This window comes from Nicotiana tabacum, chromosome 23, assembly GCF_000715075.1.
Source record: "Nicotiana tabacum cultivar K326 chromosome 23, ASM71507v2, whole genome shotgun sequence".
NCBI lineage: Eukaryota > Viridiplantae > Streptophyta > Magnoliopsida > Solanales > Solanaceae > Nicotiana > Nicotiana tabacum.
Genome location: NC_134102.1, coordinates 95,843,920 through 95,869,433, shown reverse-complemented (window position 1 = coordinate 95,869,433; position 25,514 = coordinate 95,843,920).

Sequence of the window (25,514 nt, the reverse complement as noted above, 5' to 3'; positions counted from 1 at the left end):
AAAATTATTTTAAAAATTGATAATATTATTCTAACGTTGGCTTGCCTAGCAAGTAAAATGTTAGGCGCCATCACGGTCCGAAGGTGAGAATTTCGGGTCGTGACATATAGTAAGACATTGTTCTTGTAATGTTTGTTTTTGATATTTTAAAATAGTACTTGGTAAAATATGTGGATTAAGGTAAATTTATGGTCAATTTTAGTTGTCATAATAATTACCACTAAACATATCCTTTACTGGCAATTATTATACTTTTACTGTCAATAACAAAAGACGCAAAATATAAGTTGGATAGTACATTTTTAAGGAATGTTTAGTGGCTTTTATTATTGCCTCTAAATAAATGCCACTAATAAGTTATTAGTTTTAGCGGCAATAATATGGGTCTTTACTAGTATTTGACACAAATGCCAGGCTTTAGCGACTTTGGATGCAATGGCATTTAATCAATTGCTGGTAAATGTTTTTGTTGTAAATGTTTTTGTGGCAATAAATATTGCCGCTACAAGTAAAATGTATTGCCATTAAAAGCCTCTTTTGGTGTAGTGTTATACAATATGCTTATTTCATTAATAATTAGTGGATTTCTCTAATCTCTGGCTTTTTACAATTTGGAATAGTGGTGGCCTGGTGGATTGGGTAAAGTCTCTACCCATGATGTTGTGTACGCTCGTCTTATAACAAATGGTAAATACTATGGGATTAATGGTAAGTCAATGATTCTCATGTCACAAGATGGTGTAGTGCATTTTCAGGAAAGTTGCACTTACATTTTATTGACTAATTCATATTTTAGGTTTTATTGTCCAACTACGAAGCTTGTGTTGGGAAAAATAATAATCCCGTTCAGGAATAATATCCACGACAAATAATAATAACACAAGAGAGTAACAATGACGCCAACTCTTTTAATGGGTAAAATACAATACCCGAGCGGAGCAATATAACCACTATAATATTATAACTTAGTAGTGTCAAGAGACTACTATAATTTTGAAAGAAATAACACTCTTTATTTAAAACAGCTCACTATAATATTACTCACACTCACTATTTATTTCACAGACTACAATCTGTGGATTACTCTCTCTAACTTCTATTGCTTCTCTCTTATTTTGGTGTAATTGAAATGGAGAATGGAGGCCTCTATTTATAGTAAGAGATACCATTCAACTACTATAAAGAAGAAAGCTTGTTGTTGATTTAGTCCTATAATTTTTCAACAAAGTTAGACACCTCTCATTTTCTTCAACAAAGTTAGGCACCTCCCATTTTCTTCAACAAAGTTAGGCACCTCCAATTTTCTTCTTTGTTTCTCTTTAATATGAGCCCCACAAATCTCTCCCTTAATTTAAATTTTTTTTTTTTATTCCAAGACTTGATCTCAATCTCTGAAAATCCTCAAACTTAAGAGGCTTTGTAAAGATATCTGCAGCCTGATCATGAGACTTCACATATTTGAGCTTGACTTCCTTCTTGGCAATGCACTCTCTGATGAAGTGATATCTTGTATCTATATGCTTGCTTCGATCATGATACACCAGATTCTTGGCGAGTGCGCAGATTTGTTATCAATACAAATATTTGTAGCTTCAATTTGTGGCAAATTAAGCTCCTTCAATAATCTTCTTAGCTAAATAGCATAACATGTACATGATGTTGTTGCTATATATTCGGCTTCACAAGTCGAGAGAGTAACTATAGACTGTTTCTTTGAACTCCAAGAAATAACAGAATCACCCAATAAAAACACAAAGCCAGTTGTGCTTTTTCTATCATCAATATCTCCCGCATAATCACTATCACAAAATTCCATAAGGTTAAAATCATTAGAAGAAGAATAAAATAACCCAAAGTCAATCGTACTTTTTAGGTAACGAATAATTCTTCTAGTGACTTTCAAATGGGTGGAGGTAGGAGCTTTCATGAAGTGGCTTACTACTCCTACTGCAAAGAGTATATCTGGCCTGGTACAAGTCAAGTACCTCAAACTTCCCGCAAGACTTTTGAAAAATTTGGGATCCACATTTTCTCCTTCATCAAGCTCGGATAATTTTATCCCACTCTCCATCAGAGTGTTCACGGGGTTGCAATCGAGCATGTTGAACTTCTTCAAGATCTCTTTCGTATAGCTTTCTTGAGAGATGAAAATTCCATCCTCCATATGCTTCACTTCTAGGCCCAAGTAGTATAACATGAGCCCTACATCTGTCATCTCGAACTCACGAGACATAACTTTCTTAAAAGATTCAAACAAACTTGGGTTATTACCCGTGAAAATAAGATCATCAACATAAAGACAAACAAGTAAGATATCTCCATTAGTATGAACTTTAAGATAAAGAGCATATTCATGGAGATAACGAGTAAACCCATTGTCTTGAAAATACTTGTTGATGCAACTATTCCATGCTCTTGGGGATTGCTTTAATCCATATAAAGCTTTCTTCAACCGCAACACTTTATCTTCATGGGTTTTAACCACAAAGCCCAATGATTGTTCAACATAGACTTCTTCTTTAAGATAGCCATTCAAAAATGCTGACTTGACTTCTAGTTGATGGATCTTCCACTTCATTTGCGCCGCCAAAGAGATAAGCAAACGAATCGTCTCCATGCAGGCAAAAGGTGCATAGAATTCTTCATAGTCAATTCCTTGCCTTTGCTTGTAGCCTTTAACCACAAGTCGTGCCTTGTATCTCTCCGCATCTCCATCAGCATTCTTCTTTGCCTTGTATACCCATTTAACTCCAATTGCTCGATGACCCTTGGGAAGTGTTATTAACTCCCACGTGTTGTTCTTCTCTATTGAATCGATCTCCTCATGCATGGCTTGTCTCCACCTTTTGTCTTCAACAGCTTCATCAAAGTTCATTGGTTCACTATCAGCAAAGAGACAATATAAAAAATCAAAATTAGTAACTTCTTATGTGTCCTCACAGAGCTTTTGAATTCTCCTTGTCCTTTGCGGTTGTTCATTTAAACTTTCTTGAGAAGAGGAAGATGCAATATTTGTTGGAGAAGGAGGTGGAGTTGTATCATGCACAGGTTCCACGGTCTCTGGTTCTTCTTCATCACCAAAGTATGGAAGAAAATCCTATGAAGTTTCTTCCTGAGCTTCCCAGTTCCATGCCAATTCTTCATCAAATTCAACATCGCGACTTACCACCATCTTGTCGCTACTTGGGTTGTATAGCTTGTAGTCTTTTGAACTCATATCATAGCCAACAAACACATGCTTGACACTTCGACCGTCAAGCTTCGCTCTCTATTGATGTGGCACATGAGCATAGACTATGCTCCCAAAGATTCTCAAGTGCTTGACACTTGAATTTCTTCCACTCCATGCTTTTTGAGGGGTTTGATCTCTAACATTCTTTGTTGAGTATAGTATTTTATCTTTATATTTTCCATGTCATGTATTTTCATTAGTTGTACTGAATTTTAATTATATTAAGTTGCTATGTTTGTGTTTGTGTTGTAGTATTAATATAATGAAGAACCGGAGAAACAAAAATATAATGCGCATATAATGTAAACAATAAATATTGTTGCAATTATTTACTGAATGTCATATGTACATAAAATACAAAAACAATCAATGCGTCCCACATCATGTATGCTTTAATGCAACCGTTGGCCTGAGGTACATCCCATCCCGCCCGGCTATGCTATCAGGATCATCCTCATCACGTCGCCTCTTTATCGGAGGATGCGCTGCAGCATGATCGTCAGTAGGGCTGGCAGGCTCGGTAGAAGGTGTCGTCGGTTCAGCATTAACCTACAGAATAATAAGATATTTTAGTATACAAAATATATATTAGTAATGTACGTGTTAAGTCACAAAAAATTAAATTTTCTTACCATGGTCTCGTCGGGCTCTTGAATATAATCATCTGTCGCAGCCAGGTCAGTATAGCACAAAGTGGCCTCCGTGAAGGTCGAGGCTGAAGCCTTAATAAAAAATATATATAAAGATATTTATGGCTAATCAATGAGATAAAAACCAAATTTAAATTTAATAGTAATACAAACATACCTATGCCTGTGAAAGATGCCCAACATCCCTCGATGATGAGCCATAACTCAGCCGGCACCCACTATCCATATCCCGTGTCGGCCGATTATCAACAACGGTCGATGGGCCTGGAAGATCAGGAAAATATTGATCCCAATCCTCTCGCATAATGGCTGTGCCCGCGATCAACAATGGAGCGGACGGGGTCACATGCAAAGTCCCTGGAGTGAGATGAAGCTGAAGGCTGAATGACGGCATGCTGCTGTGAGAGTGGTCTGACTCATGGAGGTCACCCGGCTGATCAACTCCAACATCCTCAACTGGTGCCTCAACACCCCCTTGCTGGGGACCACCTCCTCGCTGACCTCCACAGCCTCGTAGGACACCCCTACATCGTGGGGAACGCCTGCCATGTCGACCATGTTCCAGCCCCACTGGTGGCCCACGATGGTACTGCTCTGGCGCCATATACTCAGCCTCGTATCCTAATCGCTCATCACCTCGAGCTCTCCTCAATACCCGGGAAGCCAGATCGGTAACCTACCGGCCATACTCGTGCAAAGCGATTGCTCCCTCGTCAGTATGCTGCTGCATCTGTAGTCCCAACTGGTGGAACAGATGTAGGCCGATAGCCTGCACAACATGTAAAATATAAATTATGGAACACTAGGTTAACGTTATAAGTAAGTATATCAAATAACATACCAGTGCCTCTTGCCTCCCGGCGTATGGAACGTATCGACTGCCAGTGCGATAAATGGGATTCCCGATGAAAAGTCTGGTAACGTTGCGGTACCAGCCCATATAATCATGCTCAGTCTCCGTCCGGTCAGGTGGAGGGGGGCGAGGAATCAGGTCATGTCGCTGGTCCCAAGTATCGATTTGCGCCTCTAGCCATGCCATATATGTCTGGTTCACCCTGCAATGATCATTTCACTGGTAATGTGTGATATGCCAGCGGGTGGTGGCGGTACAAGCTGCGGGCGGCCGAACTGGCGAAGTACTCGCCCGATGGCATGATGCTCCACAATATCAAGGCAAATCAACGGGACGGAAGAGCTCCAGATAATTCGGCCAGCTGAACAATAATCGGGCAAACTAGCTATTAGCTCATCGCTTTATGGCCTCCAAACGAACTATTAAGTAACCACAGAAAATGTGAGTATACGCAACACATATGAAGCCATGCCAAGTAAACTTAGGTATACATTTACCTGTGCGCCCTCCAGCAAATCCAACAAATCCCTGCACAAGGGGAGATTATGTCGAGCCTCGTACTCTCGTCCATATCCCCGACTATAAACCCACCTCCTAGCTAGAAGGAGAAACAGAGGTGGTGCACCCAGAGCTAATGGTGGTAGAGGTGGCTACAACTGCAAGAACCGCTCCCAGGCCCAAACCTAACATACAAAGTGGACGTAAAATTTAAGGTATATTTTTACTGGGTATGTTATAATGAATAGAGTATTCGAATATGTTTTCACATGTATCAGCGGCAAAAATCTAGCAACGTCACGTTGGGTGCCCATGCTCGCCCGGCACATCTGCCTGTACAAGTAGCCGAGAACAGCAGCACCCTAGCTGTACTGGGTAAATCATCTAGTCGCTCAAGATGATGAAGAAATCTCAAGCTGACTAGGTTCCCCGAAGTGTTCGGGAACAAAACCCCTCCAAACATAAGGAGTAGCAGCAACCTTGTGTACCGGTGAATATGAAGCTCCGGTGTATCATCTGTGATGTCAGGGTGCAATGCCTCAAAAGGCTATCGGACAGTCATCAACTGCAGAGGACTGGCCCCAACCAGTGCAGTCTCCTCTGGTGGCTGTAAACCGGTGAGCCGTTGCAGCATGTCCAGGTACTGCAAACCTGTCTGCTCTCTCATGGCATGTGGCAGAGCAACAGGGTGTCCATCAACGGGCAGCCCATACATGACCTCCACGTCCTGCAGCACGATGGTGGCCTCGCCAATGGGCAAATGGAATGTATGCGTCTCCGGTCGCCACCGCTCTATCAGGGCCGTGATCAACGACCAATCGAGTTGCAGCTGGTCGATCTCCACAATCCTATAAAAACATGTATCTTGGAGGCGTCTGTCTGACTATACGGGGATGGAGAGGGTGGTCCCTGAGAAATCCTCACATGTCGTATACTCTCCTGGCGCGGAACATCTAGGCTAGTAACTGTCCCTCCCATATGTGGGACGACCTATGATCGCCCTGTAACAACAGTAGCTCCAGGCTGGCAGGTCCGGGATGCAATGGCGGAACCTCCATGTCGTCTACTGTAAATTAAACAAGATTAATTACATTATTTTACTTTAATATGTTAGTTTTATTATTTTACATGTTAGTTTTATTATTTTATATGCTTGTTTGTAAATTAAATAATTAATTTTCATAATTATACAAGATTTAATTATTAAATATTCATATATGGGTTCCGGGGTCGATATTTGAGGCCCAGTAGCTCCAAGATATCCTGAATTCTTGTGTTCATGATGAGAAAAGTTTTTCGATTTATCACTCAATATGTCTGTTATTTTAAACGTTAGTTTATTATTTATATGTTAGTTTAATATTGTATATGTTAGTTTTATTAATTTATATGTTAGTTTTATTATTATATATTTTTGTTTATGACTCACTTTTTTTTTACTATAATAAAATTAAATAATTAATTTTCATAATTATACAAGATTTAATTATTAAATATTCACATATGGGTTTCGGGCTCGATATTTGAGGCCCAGCAACACCAAGATATCCTGAATTCTTGTGTTCATGATGAGAAAATTTTCTCGATTTATCGCTCAACATGTCTGTTATTTTAAATGTTAGTTTACTATTTATATCTTAGTTTTATTAATTTATATGTTAGTTTTATTATTATATATTTTTGTTTATGACTCACTTATTTTTTACTATAATAAATTAAATAATTAATTTTCATAATTATACAAAATTTAATTATTAAATATTTACATATGGGTTCCGGGCTTGATATTTGAGGCCCAGCAGCACCAAGATATCCTGAATTCTTGTGTTCATGATGAGAAAAGTTTCTCGATTTATCACTCAATATGTCTGTTATTTTAAATGTTAGTTTATTATTTATATGTTAGTTTAATATTGTATATGTTAGTTTTATTAATTTATATGTTAGTTTTATTATTATATATTTTTGTTTATGACTCACTTATTTTTTACTATAATAAAATTAAATAATTAATTTTTATAATTATACAAAATTTAATTATTAAATATTCACATATGGGTTCTGGGCTCGATATTTGAGGCCCAATATCACCAAGATATCCTGAATTTTTGTTGTTTTCTCATGTTATTTTCTTACGATCGTTGACTAGAATTGGATAGAGTTTGTGTTTGAATTATCGGCTATTTTAATATTGTATATGTTAGTTTTATTAATTTATATGTTAGTTTTATTATTATATACAAGATTTAATTATTAAATATTCACATATGGGTTCCAAGCTCGATATTTGAGGCCTAGTAGCACCGATGTATCCGGGAAATATATTTGTTTTCTCATGTTATTTTCTTACGATTGTTGACTAGAATTGGACAGAGTTTGTGTTTGAACTATCAACTATTTTGACGTATTTTTGGGTATAATAGATACTTAAATGATTAGTTTCAATAACTACAAGGATACTACACTAAAGGGCACTATATTTTACTACGTTAAAAGGGCACTACATTACATATGCAAGCACTGCATTAGGCCACAAGATACCACTAGAGGGAACTAAAGTAACAATTTATCTATTTTACTAGTCTTAAGCGAATAAATAATCTAAACCAGATAAAAATAACAAATAAATTTAATCACAAAACATTCACAAAAATACATATACCACAGTAAAAAGTAACTTATTAATATTTTTTTAACAACTAATAATAATTTCTCTATTTTTACTAATTTTTTAGCACACTAATATCATAGTCCGGATAAAAATAACAAAATAGTTAAATCACAAAACAACATAGAACACATTAAAAATAACTAATATGCATTTTTTATACGAGTTTTAACAAAAACTAAGTCGGAATATCTCGATTTAAGGTTTTTGGAAAGTTGAAGATTTGGCGATTTAGAGCCGAAACGAGCAACCCACAACGAGAGAACGCCTTAGCTAGGATGTGGGACCGAGAATCTTTACTTTTTGTGAGATGGGTGAGGTCCACTCGAGGTTTTTTGGTCGTTAATGGGGGACTGCCTGTATTTTTAAGTTTTAATGTGGGGGGGGGGGGTGCTGTTTGGTGGGTGAAGGGAAGGGAACGAGTTTAATATGTAGGTATACTTACCCGTCTTTTCATATTCAAGTATAATGCCCTCTTAAAGGGTGCTATACCTTAACAGGCAAACGACAGTTAAAGTATAGCGCCCTTTAAAAGAGCGTTATAACCTATATGTATTTTGATCACTAACTTTTATTTTCATCTATTTTTGAGTCTTGAATTAAAAAATACATTATTTTGGTTCCGGTCCCAAGTATGGTAAGGTTACAGCTGTGTACTTTGGTTTAAACTCAGGACTTTCCCTCTTTCCCTACTTTATGGAACATGCTACTGCTCAACTATGTTGTCACCACGATTGGACACTTTTGGCTTCTTTCTGTTGAAAAATTGGTAAATTATCATAAAAATCCAACCTAAGGTACCACTATGGACCCCAAACAGAAGGTTGCTAAATTGGAAGTTTACTATCTTTAGATCCTAGTACAGGACCTACACTCTATTATAGATATCGTTTGCAAGAAAGCCGAGAATGACGTTATTACTCTTACCCAAAATTTAAAATTTATAAGTAAATTTATATAATAATTTCAAGTTATAATATACAATTATAAATGTGTTTATAGTCCAATATTTAATAAATTTATCAATATATATATATATACAAAATTTGTACAAAAGTTTATGTGTTCCCTTAAGCTCATAAGCTGTGCTCATTGAATTCTACTAAACCTGCGTCATTTAAAAAAAAATCAATTGTAGAAATACCTCTCCAAATTTTAAAATTTGCTCCATCTGTTTCAAATTGAACCTCATATTGTCGGTAGTATAATAAAATTTTCACTATTATTGCATTTTAACATGTTATAAAAGGTTAATTGCATTCTTTTATATATAATTAATTTTACTTATTATGTATAATTATCTTTTAAATGATTTGATCATATAAGAAATTGTACAATATAGTTAGTAATAAGTTAAAGTATTTCAAATTTAGTGCCTTGTTTCTCTTCTAGAGAAGTTAATAATTATTGTAACATCTTTCAAAAACTCATGTTTGTTGTCCTTTCTTCCTTCCAAATTGTTTATACCTTTACTTATCGAAGGTCAATTTGATCAGCTTTTAGAACTAACCGAACAACAAGTTCCTTCTATCTTTGAAATATCACGGATTTAAACTACAAAACGGTATCATAACATTTTTCCTCATTTCAAAGTAAGAAACACTACTAGAAATTCGTAGCACCCAAAATGTCATCTTTAAATTTAATAATTAATTTTGTATTGTAAGACCTCGAAAAGCACTATTTATCATTACTCAGCTTGCGTGTGTAGTCCGTAAAATTTTCCGAAAAGTTTTTATGCGAAAAATGAATTAAAATATGAATTAGAGCTTTAAAACTCAACTGAGTTGACCTTGGTCAATATTTTTAGCAAACGGACTCGGATTAGTGTTTTGACAGTTTTGGTAGGTCCGTATCGTGATTTGGGACTTGGGCGTATGCCCGGAATCAAATTTCGAGGTCCCTAGCCCGAGATATGGAATTTTGAAGAAAAAATTAAAAGTTTAAATTCAAATAGTGACCAGATGTCGAATTATGTGCAAATGACCCTGGAATAGAATTTTGATGATTCCAACAGCTCTGTATGGTGATTTGGACTTAGGAGCGTGATCAAAATTTTATTTGGAAGTCCGTTGTGAAATTAGGCTTGAAATGGCTAAAATAGGAATTTAAGTCTCGAAGTTTGACCGGGGAGTTGACTTTTTGATATCGGGGTCAGAATCAATTTCTGAAAATTTTTATAACTCCATTATGTCATTTATGACTTGCGTACAAAATTTGAGGCTAATCAGACTTGATTTGATAGGTTCCGGTGTTGTTTGTAAAAATTAAAAGTTTCAAAGTTCATTAGGCTTGAATCTATGCGTGATTCGTGTTTTTAATGTTGTTGGATGTGATTTGAAGACTCGACTAAGTCCGTATGATATTTTAGGACTTATTGATATATTTGATTGAGATCCCGAGGGGCTCGGGCATGTTTCGGATAGTATTCACAGTATTTTCTTTCATTTTGGCACTGTTGGTAGCTGCTAATTTCTGGTATTTTAAACCTTCTTCGCGATCGCGAAGATTGGGACGCGATCGCGTAGGCTTAGTTGAGGCAGTGTTAACTTTGTTCTTCGTGATCGCGTAAGGTCAACCGCGATCACGTAGGTTTGGCAAGTTGTGTATCGCGATCGAGTGGCATTGTTTGCGATCGCGTAAGGTTAATTAAGGGCTGCTAAGTTTTGTGCTTCGCGACCGCATTAAGCGAGATGCGATTGCGTAGCTTTGAGACCTTGTGACTCACGAGCGCGTGAAGAGGACTGCGATCGCGTAGAGCTGGGAATTCTGTGCTCTGCGATCGCGTGAGGATATACGCGATCGCGTAGAGTTTATTTGGGCAGTGGTAAATTGTGCTTCGTGATCGCGTGTGAATGTTCGCGATCGCGATGAGTAAAAGCCTGGGCAGAATGTTTAAGTTCTGAAAATCCCATTTTTCATTTTTAACGAATTGGAGCTTGGATTGAGGCGATTTTTGAGAGATTTTCAGAGAAAACGTTGGGGTAAGTGTTCTTATTTCAATCTTTGTTAGATTACCCGAATCTATCAGTGTTTTTAATATTTAATTAGTGATTTAAGTTGAAAAAATTTAAAAACCCTCTTGGATAGATTCGAGGATTTGAGGGTCGAACTGTTATTGAAATTTAGTCATTTTGGTATGGTTAGACTTGTGGTTAAATGGGCATTCATATTTCGTAACTTTCTTCGGATTCCGAGACGTGGGCCCCACGGGCCATTTTTGAGTTAATTTCGGATTTTTATTGAAAAATATAGTATTTTCTTACAAAATTAATTTTATAATTTTTGTTGACTGTATCGAATTAATTATGACTAGATGCGAGTCGAACAAATCGAAAAATCGAGAAAAAAGCATACTACTTTGTTAAATTGGAGCAAGTCGAGGTAAGTGACTTGTCTAACCTTGTGTGGGAAAAATTTCTCCTAGGATTAATAATTGTAATATGTGGAAAAGCGTGTATACGAGGTGACGAGTGTGTACACGAGCTAAATGTGAAAGATTATGTTTTAAATTGTGTAGATCACTGTTGCGCATTAATTAAATTATTTTATTTTATTATATTATTCATTATTGATTTAATATTTATATTTTAAATTTGCTTGACCTTTTTCTGTTAATTGTTTTATCTGTTTAGTTGGAACTTGATTTCTTTTATTCTGTGCATTTTTTGAAGGTTGATTTTCTTTAAATTAATTATTATTAATATGAAGTATTGGACATTTTTAACCTTGATATTGAGGCAACGTATTAAGGATTTAAAATATTATTGTTGAATTATTTTGACATGAGCCGTGAGATCTTTATTGTGGAAAAATACTGTTGTTGAATTATTTTGGCAAGTTAAATTATTTGAGCACCTGAGCTGCAAATTGTGATATTGATATGCATGCGGTGGTATAAGGTCTGAGTATTGAAACGCATGTGGTGAGATAAGGGTGACTTGATACGCGTGGGTAGTAGAGAGGAACTACTAGAAGTCATGCGGTGTGATAAGGATGGCTAAAACGGGGGATGCTATTTCGGAAAAAATATTTTCTTTAAAATAAATTGTGAAGGCTCCCGCGGTGAGATAAGGAAATGAGGTATTGTGAATTTGTTTATGATTTGGGACTACGAGGCGGTACCTCGAGAGTGCCCTTGTTGATAATGATTTATGGCTGCAGTTGCCTTGATTATTTGTTGTGATTTTCTTAAAGTTGAAAGGAAATTCGATTTTGTTTCCACGAGATATTATTTGCCATTATTTTGTTAAATTAAATGGTGACACACTACTTGATTCATTTCCAACGTCATTTTATTTTACTATACTGTTAAACATTTTATCATTCCATTATTATATTCCAGTAGGGCCTCACCTGACCTCGTCACTACTCTAATGAGGTTAGGCTTGGCACTTACTGGGTACCGTTGTGGTGTACTCAAATTCCTCTCTCAGTGAGATAGGGAGGAACTTTTCCAGAAATAGGTGAGAGAATTGCTCCCATGTAAGTGCAGGCGATCCGACTGGTTGGGTCAATGTATAATCTCTCCACCACCTCTTGGCGGAACCCCTCATCTGAAATATAGAAAATCAACCCCATTGGTCTCAACTATACCCATGTTTCGCAGCACCTCGTGGCAATGTTCAAGATAATCATGTGGGTCCTCAGAAGGTGTACCACTGAAGTAAACTGGAAAGAGCTTAGTAAACTTATCTAGTCTCAATAAGGCCTCAAAAGACATGGCGGGCCTATCACCGGTCTGTGCTGCAACAACTGGCTGAACTACCCCATTTGGCAGGGCTACTGGAGCCTGATTCTAGGGAGCCATCTGCTCCGGAGAGGGAGTAGTGGGAGTTTGTGCTCCTCCCCCAACTTGTGAGATGGTTGGTGCCACTAGAAATGTACCATTCTGGGCCACGCCCTCCATAAGACTTACCAAACGGACTAGAGTGTCCTGAAGTACTGGAGTGGCTATGAATCCTTCCAGGACCTGAACTAGTCCAACTGGTACATTCTGAACTGGAACTTCCTCCTGAAGATCCACTTGAGGTTCTATAACAGGTGCAGCTGCTCGAGCTCTGGACTGAGTTCTACCTCTGCCTCTGCCTCTGCCTCGGCCTCTAGCACGACCTCGGCCTCAACCTCTACTGGGGGCTCTGGATCCTGTCCGGTTGTAGACGCGGTGCGTGTTCTCGCCATTTGCGAGAGGACAAGAATAGAAGAGTTCAATCGTCAATGATAGAATAAAATCGCATGACATAGTAGAATAGAAGTGAAATTGTTCCTAAACTTCATAGCCTCTGAGAGATAAGTACAGACGTCTTCGTACTGATCCTTCAGACTCTACTAATCTTGCTCATGACTCGTGAGACCGATGTAACCTAATGCTCTGATACCAACTATCACGACCCAAAATTTTCACCTTCGGACTGTGATGGCGCTTAACATTTCACTTACTAGGCAAGCCAACGTTAGAATAACATTATCAATTTTTAAAATATTTTTAAATTTATTAATAATAAAGAACGATTGCGAAAGTAAAGTCTGAAATATAGTGAGTAATCCATAAAAAATAATGGTGTCTAAATATCATCCCAGAATTGGTGTCACAAGTGCACGAGCTTCTAGAATAAATACAAATAAAGGTCTAAATAAATTAAAGCTATCTGGAAACAAACACACAGCTAAAGTAAAATAGACGGGGACTTCAGAACTGCGGACGCTGTGCAGTTATACCTCAAGTCTCCTCCGAGTAGCTGAAATACAAGCAAGTCTATGGCACGCCGTTGGGACCAACTCTAAAATCTGTTGCAGCATGCAACCCGCTATCACAATATATTCATTTTCAATCCTCTCATATAATTATTTTTAATCAAATATATATATTGACTTTTAAATAAGTCTATTGCGGCGTGCAATCCGATCCCCCAAATATTGACTTTTAATAAGTCTATTTGCGGCGTGAAATCTGATCCCCCAAATATTGACTTTTAATAAGTTTGTTGTGGCGTGCAACCCGATCCTCCAATATATCCATTTACCAATTCTTATAGAAGAAATTTTCCCAATAAATGCAACAATTAATATAACATTATAAGACAACAAGCATACAATAATTATGATTTAATTATGAAACAAACAATGACAAATAGCAAATTATTATGAAAATCAGGGAGAAAATAGACAGTTTAATATTTAATATGCTAAATATCAAATAATAATTAAGACACATCATTCAAATAGCATGTGACTATTAATGCAGGAATTAGAGAATTAATATTTGACAAAGAATATGAGAGAAATAATTATTATAATAATTAATTCATGATTTAAAACGATTTATGACTTTTCAAGTAATTATGTAAACAATTAATTTGACGACGTATAGACACTCGTCACCTCGCCTATATGTCTTTCACATGTATTTCACATAACAAATAGTTTAAGAGTTCTATTCTCTCAAGTCAAAGTTAACCACAACACTTACCTCGCTTTGCAAATTCCAATCAATTACTCAACCAGAGATTTTCCTTTTAAATTTGTCTCCAAAAGCTTCAAATCTATTCACAAACAATTCGATATATTCAATACGAATCATAAGAATTAATTCCATATGAATTTACTAATTTTTCGGATAAAAATCCAAAATTTATTAAAATATTCGACAGTGGGACTCACGTCTCAAATCCCGAAAAAATTTACAAAATACGAACACCGGTTCCGCTACAAGTTCAACCATATAAATATTATCCAATTCCGATGTCAAATGGACCTTCAAATCTAAATTTTTCGTTTTTGAAAGATTTTATAAAAAATTTAATTTCTTCCATCTAAATCCGAAATAAATGATGAATATAGACATGGATTTATGAAATATAATCACTTTTAGTTATTGAACACTTACCCAATTCAAAGTTATGAAACATCTCTTTGGAAACACCAAAATTCGAGACTCAAAACACAAAAATGAGTAAAAATAGCGTCTTCCGAATTTATGGGCTCTGCCCAGTCATTTTCGCATCTGCGGATAAAAGTTCCGCATTTACGGACTCGCATTTGCGACGCCAGGCTGTCAGGTGAAGTTCCGCATCTGCGGACATTCCTGTCGCACCAGCGAAGACCCCAGACCAGCCCAGTCCCGCATCTATGCAATTCCGCCGCACCTGCGGCATCGCACCTGCGGCTAAGACCCTCGCAGGTGCGATTACATCAGAGGCAGAAATTTCCAGAATTGGCTTAAGTTCACAATTCGATCTGATTTCGATCCGAATCACACTAGGGGTACTCGGGACCCCGTCTGAATGTACCAATAAGTCCCGTTACATAATACAGACTTACTCTGGGTCTAATATCACGTCAAACAACGCTGAAATTACAATTCACACCCTGATTCGAACTTAAGAGTTTTAAACTTTTCAATTTGTAAATCTCGTGCCAAAACATATTAAATGAATCCGGAATGACTTCAAATTTGGCACACAAGTCCTAAATGACATAATTGAGCTATTCAAATTTTCAGAATCGGATTCCTTCTCCAATATCAAAAAGTCAACCCCGTGGTCAAACTTGAAAATCTTTAGCCTTTGAATTACTAGTTTCCGTTAAATGGTCATAATTTGAGTTAGGGACCTCCAAATTAAATTTTGGGGCATACATCCATATCCCAAATCACGATACGGAGCTACCGGAACTGTCAAAATACTGATCCGAGTCTGTTTGCTCAAAATGTTGACCAAAGTCAACTCAATTGAGTTTTAAGGCTCTATTGCACATTTTAATCTATTTTTCACAAAAAACTTTTCGAAAAATTTTACGGACTGCGCACGCAAGTCGAGAAATGATAATTAGTGCTTTTCGAGGTCTTAGAACATAGAATTACTTATTAAATTTAAAGATGACATTTTGGGTCATCACACTACAAGAATTATCAAATTCAAACATGTCATTCATTTATAACAACTGTCAAATTAAATACACCAACTCATATAGCAACTTGTAAAAGATGAAGTATCCTAATGTGCAAGACAAGTAAACATCGGTTTGTAGACCAAGTCCCTCATTAACAATGTGATATACTTGATCTTCTGCTCCCCTTATTGACAATGTGATATTCTTGATAACTATCTTTGCGTGACCTTGAGCCAAATATTCTTGTTTAAGTTCCTGCATTTCACTATCAAACAGTAAGAATTTCTTGCAGGTAAAATGCATATCAAATGAGTGTCGATCTGCTCTACTTGTTGAGAATAAAAAAGTGAAAGAGTTAATGAAAGAGTTAATGACTAGTAATATAATCCTATACTAGCAAATGCTATCACTCAGCTGGAAAGTATTGTCCACGAGACTGACCTTAAGGTATTGGATTTTACAACGATACAGTGTGACTTATACTGACATCTCCAGAGATATAGGAGCAAATTTATGACATAACAACATCAGAATGTGGCAACTTGAAGATGATTCACCAAGTTATTAAAAAGAATAATCTGTAAAAAGAAAAGAACATGTTGTCACTTTCATACATACATTCATGAATGATAAAATAGACATACTCGAGAAACAAGAACTTGTTATCACTTGCAGCATCCGTGGTGAAGGGTTGCTTGCTCATTGCCACTATTGGCATCAGGAACCTAGTATATATCAAGACATATTAGATCACATAATTTTCTTATAAAGCTTAATTTTAAGAAGAAAAGTTTAAAACTTTGAAATTGAATAACATGTCTAGTAGTGCTTCCATTGTTTTGAGGGCCACATAATTCGGTGGGAACATATTTCCACATGACTTGCCTCATCCATGTTAATTCTGAAACTAGCATATCTTGATTTTTTTTCATCAAAGCTATTTCTTCATCCTGTTTTTTGTTCAAGTCCTTTAACTCCTTTATCTCTTGTTCTAACTTATGTGCCGCCTCATTAGATAAACCATCAACAGTAATATTTTGTAACGAAGATTTACCGCCCCATAATAGAGAAGGAATTGGACCAAGTCCTAAACCACGTACATAACCATTTTTTTCATTTTCCAACACTTAAGAATACACATATCCTTCCCAAGCAACACTGCCATGAGGTTGTTCATGAGATGTCTCGCCATTACTCAACTTCTCTTTCATCATGTCCTGATAGTAATTGAGATAACAATTTATGACACAATACAATGGAGGACGAACTAACAATAAGATGAGATATTGTGAAACCAAACTAGCCAGCATTTGCACATATGAAAAAGTCAATGTTGGTTAACAAAGTTAAGGCAGTTTCTTACATAACATGTACTAACATCAGCAATTAATGCAAGAAAATATATTAGGCATGGAAATGGAAAAGAAATAACCCGAAGAAGAGACATAAAAGTTTAAGGATCAATCAATCATTTAAAGCCTCTACAAATTATGATGCATTAGACATGAGCTAGTACATATGTTTAATCTAAAAAAATACAACTTATAAGAAATCTTTGTAAGGAACCGACTTGTCATTTTAAGAATTAACGCCCAGTTCAGTGACTTAAGATCTCGAGCAGCTTCGTAATATGTATTATGACCCGCGGGTATGGTCGAGTTTGATTTTCAGAAGATTCAAAATTTAATTAAAAGAATAATTCTCATTTTTGAAGTTTAAATGAAAACAATTGACCGGAGATTTGATTTATGTATAAACGACCTCGGATTCTAATTCTGATAATTCCAATAGCTCCGTATGGTAATTTTGGACTTATGAGCATGTCCGGAAATGTTTTTTGAAAGTCCGTAGTAGAATTTGGCTTGAAATGGCGAAAATTGAATTTTTGAAAAGTTTGACCGGGAAGTTAACTTTTTGATATCGGGGTCAGAATCCAGTTCTGAAAATTTGTATAGGTATGTTATGTCATTTATGACTTGTGTGAAAATTTTGAGGTCAATCAGACGTGATTTGATAGGTTTCATCATTGAATGTAGAAGTTGGAATTTTTTAGTTTCATTAAACTTGAATTAGGGTATGATTCGTGGTTCTAGCATTGTTTGATATAATTTGAAGTTTCGACTAAGTTCGTATGATATTTTAGGGCTTGTTGATATGATTTGACGGGTCCCGAGGGGCTTGGGTGTATTTTTGGATCATTGGTTGAGAGACTAGTAAAATTAAGAAATTTGGGAGTTTGACCATTGTCAATATCGGGTCAAGACGACCTCCTTTCAGTGTTTTGAGCACGCGAGCAGGTCCGTAACATATTTTGTGATTGAAATTCATATATGGTTTGTGTGTAGGAGGTTCCGGATGAGTTTCAGGGTGGTTTCGGATCATTTCGGAGAAGTTTGAGTTTGCTGGTTTTTGGTAAGGTACTATTCATTCGCAATTGCGAACCAGTTATGGCAATTGCGAAAACACTGTTCATTCGCAATTGCGAACCATTTATGGCAATTGCGAAAACACTGGTCATTCACAATTGCGAACCATTTATCGCAATTGTGAAAACACTGTTCTTTCGCAAATGCAACGTTTTTGTCCGCAAATGCGAACCTGGGCAGAAACTTAAGGATTGAAAATCTGTTATTTCTTCATTTTCGATTGGAATTATTGGAGCTCGGTTTTTGGGAGATTTTGAGGATTTCTTCAGGACTTCGACTGGGGTAAGTGTTCTATATCCTAAAGAGATTATATTTCATGAATCTATGGTTATATTCATCATTTAATTCGGATTTAAATTGAAGAAATCAAGATTTTTGAAAAATCTTCCAAAAACAAAAATTCCAGATTTGGAGGACGATTTGTTGTTGGAATTGGATACAATTGGTGTGGTTGAACTTGTATCGGAATGGGTGTTCGGATTTCGTGAAATTATGTCGGGTTCCGAGAGGTGGGCCCCGCTTTGATTTTTTATAACGACCCGACCGGTCGTTTTGAGTATCACATCCCCGTTTCCCCATTTACTGCTCAATTTATGCCTTATAGTTGATTTATAACTTATCGGGTTAGTTGGTTCGGGTCCGGAAGAATTTCGGAATGAAATGCGACACTTAGTCTCATAATTAAAAGCTTAAGTTGAAAAAGTCGATCGGATGTCGAGTATGTGTAAACGACATCGGATTCGAATTCTGATGATTCCAATAGCTCTGTATGGTGATTTTGGACTTAGGAGCGTGTCCGAAAAATTATTTGGAGGTCCGTAGTGGAATTAGGCTTGAAATGGCAAAAATTAAATTTTTGGAAAGTTTGACCGGGGGATTGACTTTTTGATATTGGGGTCGAAATCTAATTCTGAAAATTTTAATCGGACGTGATTTGATAGGTTTCGGCGTTGTTTGTGAAAACTTGAAATTTCAAAGGTAATTAGGCTTGATTTGGGGTATGATTTGTGTTTTTAGTGTTGTTGGATGTGATTTGAAGACTCGACTAAGTTCGTATGATATTTTAGGACTTATTGGTATATTTAGTTGAGCGCTCGGTATCAGCTGTGCATCGCCGGCTTGTGATTATATGAACGAGGATCAAGATGTGTATTGTGTTTTGGTGATGGGCCAGTCTGGAGGACTTGAGGCCAAGTTTAGACCCCAGCTTAGGCTCGGTAGCTTCAATTGTAACTGTACATTTGGACTCATATATCCGGTAATGTCCTTGCGAGTGGAATTTGTGGCTCTATGAGCGGTAGAATGGCTTTGTGATGAGTATGATGTAACTGCGGGATGTGTTAAGACGTTTTGAATGTGACGAGAAGTATTTCATTGAAATGTAAAGGAAGGCCATTGGGTGCTTCATTTTCGTTTTGATGTGACGTACAATCTCGAGTGGGAATGTTTTCAAAGATCTTTCACGTTGTTAAATTTTGGGGCAAATTAAATTCTTGTGTCTGGTTAATAAGTTTGGACTCAGAAAGATTAAGTGATTTCATAGTATTTGTGGCTACGAAAGGGTATAACAAGATGCCAATTTGAGGCTAAGCAGTTGGGTTATCTCATGCGGAGTAATTTATGTAGGTGTGTTCCTTATGATGTGAATAGAGAGTTTCTTTTCTGCCAGCGGGGTGTATGTGTTGAGACTTGAATTTGAAGCTGGTTGAAAAAGTTGACTTGAGTGTTAAGAGAATGAATGCGAGATTAGCGGATGATTGAGGTATTTTATGGTTGGTGTGTCTTGATCTTGAGAACAATTTTTGTTGAACTGACTGCGGTATTAAGGCCGTAATAAAGTATGGGTATTGTGAGTTATCAAGTATTTTAATCTATGGCTTTGAGCCAAGTGAGGGAGCCTCCTATTAACAATTCAATTCATAGTTATGTGTCAATATTTTTTGTTTTGGTCTGAAGTATACTTGGTGATCATTGATGACTTGTAGAGGTGGAGTTCGAGAATGACTCGAGTAAAAAAATTTTCTGAATACGGGATATAATGCACTTATGAAAATATGAAAATTATGGAATGATTAAGTTGTTATTTTGAACGATGTAGTGCACACGAAGTATGAATTTGATTGATCATGTTAAGGCAGAGTTACTCATTTGAGTGTTGATTGTGCTAAAGAAGCACATGTCTTTCAGCCCGTTTGGGGCGGAGTAAATTAGATTTAAGCAGACTGGATGACTCTCGAGAGGGTTCTAATGGATTCAAAATGTATATGTCGAAATTGAAATTTTTTTGAATTTGTATATCACTAGAATCAGTTACTTACATTGGATGGTATCGGGACGTATGATAATTCTGTTTGACTATGGATTTTATATTTTCAGTATAAGAAAAAAAATAGGGACAATTTTAAATTCGCATAAGGTATTTTCAGAGTGAGTGTTACAGTTGGGGTATTTATGAAGGTGCTTAAGAAGAATACAGTGGCTTATGGGCCTTAGGGCGATGTGGTTTTATGTTAGGATGTCTTATAGTAAGCTTGGGTAAGGACAATAGTGTTTTGACAAGGAGAAATGTCAACCTGAGGGTGATTCAGAAGAAACTCGGAGAAAATAGGACAAATGGGTAACATGCTGGATCAGTATGGTAATGGTACGCTCGGTTCTTTTGGTTCTTATGATGATGTGGGGCTTTACGGGTGTTTTGTGGCAATACTCTCGAATTTGGCAACTTGTGTGGCTTGGTGGAGTTAGAGAAATTCAGTTCTGATAGCTTGGTTATGTGCAAATGGATTTCAAAGTGTTCTTAATGGTTTCTACCATGGGTTGAACCGGATATATTCTACCGGTGTAGGGAACCTATTGTGTATTATGAATTCCTCCTGGAAGGAAGCAAGATGAAGGTTACTGAATGATCGGGTATGTAATTTGCTGGTTACCCAAAGATGATAATGAGATTCTCTTGCTTGTCACATGACGAAATGATATATGTGGTGTGTGGCGCGGGATTTAGATTTACATGTACAAGGTGGCAGTTCATTCTTGCAAGGAAGATCACGAATTTTGGATAGAATGGTCAATTTTAGATAATTAGATGAATGTTATAACTGCTCGGTAATCCCTGAGAAGGGTGCGCATTTTAAAAATCGCATTGTGTTTTGACTTACGGATGTTCATTGGTATTGCAGTACTCACCTGGTTGATAGACTATTGATATTCAAATTATTGTTATGTGGCACAGAAGAATTTTGAAAGTATTCCTTATGGGAAGATCGTGAATGGAAGATGTGTTAGTCATTCTAGTGCTAGAGTTGGGATCAGTTACGGTGATTCATGTGTTTGATAAATTTGGAGACTGGGAGTTCTCAGAAGTATATTGTTTCGGGTTGCGGCCTGTTTGAGGTGAGTATTTTATTTTAACTCAGTGGAGGCACTAGTCGCGTTAATTAGTTGTGATAGCTACGTGTTATAAGTGTGCATATATATGAGGTTTGAGCCAATGTAGGGGCATCAGGGCAAGTATTCATACTTGAAAGAATGCTTAGACTATGATATTCCTAGAGTTGACTGTTAAGCGTAAAGTTATAACGTTTCTCATGTTCATACCTTTGTTGGAAAACTATATGGGCTACATTTGAGGTTACAAAGAGGCTAATTCCCCTGAATAAATGGGGTACTTACTATTTCTGCGTTAAATTGTCGATTTGAAGTGTGATAGCAGGCTTTGCACATGCTTACACTATGGCGTGTTATTTATACCAGTCCAGGAGCATGAAAATCTTATTTCATTATCATATACAAGTGTACTTGTTTAATTGCTCCTGTATGATATGCGAGGACTGGAGGCCTGTGACCATGCCGAGCGATTCATATTATCGGCGTGTGAGTCGTCCGTGCTGTGTGTGGGAATTCTATTTCTATAACAATTTATCTAATTCGTTAATTCCCGTCCTCTACAATTGTGCACATGCTCCTACGGTTATCCTCTAACTAAAATTTGAGGAATTGGTTGTAACATTGTGTCTGTGGTGGTGCTTGTTGAACTTGCAATATGGTTCTCTTCCTTGATACATCTCCGATATTTTGGGTACGCAGATTGCGCAGTTGTGGCTTGAGTTATATTGATGTGGCGTGTCTGGGGGACAATTGTGTTTAATAATATAAGGTCAATGGACGTAGAATGGGTACTATCAGGCTTGATTATGGTATATTCGAGAGGATAATATTGAAAGTCGGCTTAGGAGAGGAGTGTGGTTCTAGTTGGGGCGAGATAGCTCCATAGCTAGTTGATCTGATGGGTGGTTATGAGTTTTTGATTGTTTCTTTCATCTTTGGCAGTGTACGAAGGTTTTGGAATGATGTTCTGTTGAATGCGGGGTTTTATACTAGTACTTGGTTGGTTTTGAGTAGTTATTGCGATAAAAAATGGCGTTATGAGTATACGAGTTATGCAGTATGTTATGCGATTATATCTGGGATTATGGTCATGGCTGGATACTGCTTGTTCAGCTAATACAATGTGTAGATGTGTGATTCGGGTCTTGAAAAGAATTCTGGATGTTAGAAATTTGGCTCCAAGATTTTTGGGCAAAGATTAAATTAATGATCTTCAATTGTGTTGTGTTGCCAGATTTATGGAACAGGATGACGGGAGATCACCCCCGGGTATGTGCGTGGTAAGGTGGAATAGAGATTTGAAGGTTAAGAACAACTCTTGGGACGTTCGAGGACGAACGTATGTTAAAGTGGGGCAGAATGTAACGACTCAGCCGGTCGTTTTTAGTATCACATCCCTGTTCCCCCATTTACTGCTCAATTTATGCCTTACAATTGATTTATGACTTATCGGGTTAGTTGGTTCGGGTCCGGAAGGATTTTGGAGTGAAATAAGACACTTAGTCTCATAATTAAAAGCTTAAGTTAGAAAAGTCGATCGGATGTCGAGTATGTGTAAACGACCTCGAATTCGAATTCTGATGATTCCAAGAGCTCCGTATGGTGATTTTGGACTTAGGAGCATGTCCGAAAAATTATTTGGAGGTCCGTAGTGGAATTAGGCTTGAAATGACGAAAATCAAATATTTGGGAAGTTTGACCGGGGGAATGACTTTTTGATATCGGGGTCGAAATCCAATTCTAAAAATTTTAGTAGGTCTGTTATGTCATTTATGACTTGTGTGCAAAATTTGAGGTCAATCAGACATGATTTGATATGTTTCGGCGTTGTTTGTGGAAACTTGAAATTTCAAAGGTAATTAGGCTTGAATTGGGGGTATGATTCGTGCTTTTAGTGTTGTTGGATGTGATTTGAAGACTCGACCAAGTTCGTATGATGTTTTAGGACTTATTGGTATATTTAGTTGAGGTCCCGAGGGGCTCAGGTGAGTTTTGGAGGGTTAACAGATCAAAAATATTTTGACTTGAACAACTGCTGGAATTTTCTGATATCTAATGTTGTTTTCCTTCTACGCGATCGCGTGAATGTGTCTGTGATCACGTAGGCTTAGCTGGTCAGTGGAGGTTTTTGTTCTACGCGATCGCGTGGGGATATCTGCGATCGCGTAGGGTTAATTTGAGGCAGTGAAATTTTGTGCTTTGCGATCGCGTAGCTATGCGAGTTTGTTGTTCGCGAACGCACGAAGAAGGTCGCGTTCGCGTAGAGGAAATAGGGTAGAAATGGAAATCACGTAGGTCTGTGATGTTGTGCATCGCGATCGCGTGGGAAAGACTGCGATCGCGTAGAGTTAAATCTGGGCGATGAAAAATTATTTTTCGCGGTCGCGTGGGAATGTTCGCGATCGCGTAGAGCAAATGTTTGGGCAGAGAGTTTAAGTTCTGAAAATGGGACTTCATCCCATTTTCAGTTTTTGATGGATTGGAGCTCAGGAAGAGGCTATTTTCGGGAGTTTTTCAAGAAAAATAACGGGGTAAGTATTCTTAACTCAATATTGATTAAATTACCCGAATCCATGGTTGTGTTTATCATTTAATTGGTGAATTAAGTTGGAAAAGTTTGAAAACTCTCTTGGATAAATTTGAGGATTTGAGGGCCGAATTGTTATCGGAATTTAGTAAAATTAGTATGGTTAGACTCATGGTTGAATGGGCTTCCGGATTTTGTAACTCTTGTCGTGTTCCGAGATGTGGACCCCACGGGCGATTTTTTAGCTAAATTTCCTATTTTTATTAAAAATTAGCATTTTCTTATGGAATTAATTCCAATAAATTTTATTGACTGAATCAAATTATTTGTGGCTAGATTCGAGGCGTTTGGAGGCTAATTCATGAGGAAAAGACATTGCAGAATAAAGAATTTCACGGTTTGAGGTAAGCAACAGTTTTAAATCTGGTCCTAAGGGTATGAACCCCGAAATTTTGTGTCATGTGATTATTTTGGAGGTGACGCACATGCTAGGTGACGGGCGTGTGGGCGTGCACCGAGGGGATTGTGACTTGGTCCGTCCCGTGAAACTGTAAAGTTGTATAACTTGATGCTAGCTATATGCTCTCTCTGTGTTATAGAGATTTGACTGCAAATTATGTTATAAACCACGTTTAGGCTACATGTTGGTACTGTTGGGACCTACATAAGTCGTGTACATGTTGAACTATCTACTTAATTGTTGTTTTGTACTCAGTCACAGTTTACTTGTTTATTTTATCTCAGTCTCTATTGATCATTATTGATGCATCATATCATTATTTTTTGGGCTGATTTCATGATTATTAAGAGCCCGAGAGACTGGAGAGATTGGTGACTGAGTGAGGCCGAGGGCCTGATTGTGAAATATTATATTATAGCACGTTAGTTGGCCGTGCGGATCCAGATATTGATACTATAGCACGTGAGTTGGCCGTGCGGATCCAGATATTGATACTATAGCACGTGAGTTGGCGGTGAGGATCCAGATATTGATACTATGGCACGTGAGTTATCTGTGCAGCACGTAATTTGGCCGTGCACATTATAGAGCTTGGGCTGTAAAAGCCCCTCCGGAGTCTGTACACCCCCTAGTGAGCGCGGGTACCCATTGAGTGTGAGTGTTGAGGGTTGAGAGCCGAGTGGTTGAGTTGTTGTGACGAGTTGAGTATCTGTTGCCTGAGAGGCTGTACTTGCTTTTCATTTGTTGTTGCACTAGTTGCTATCTGTCATTGAAGTGAAATTCTCTGAAAGATTTTATATTCGGATTACATGAACTTGAAATGTATAAAACTAATTTGACTTACACTTTTGGAATTGAAAGCATGTCTACTCTCTGCTGAAATTACTGAAAATGAATTGTAACTGTGTAGCTCGTCATTATCT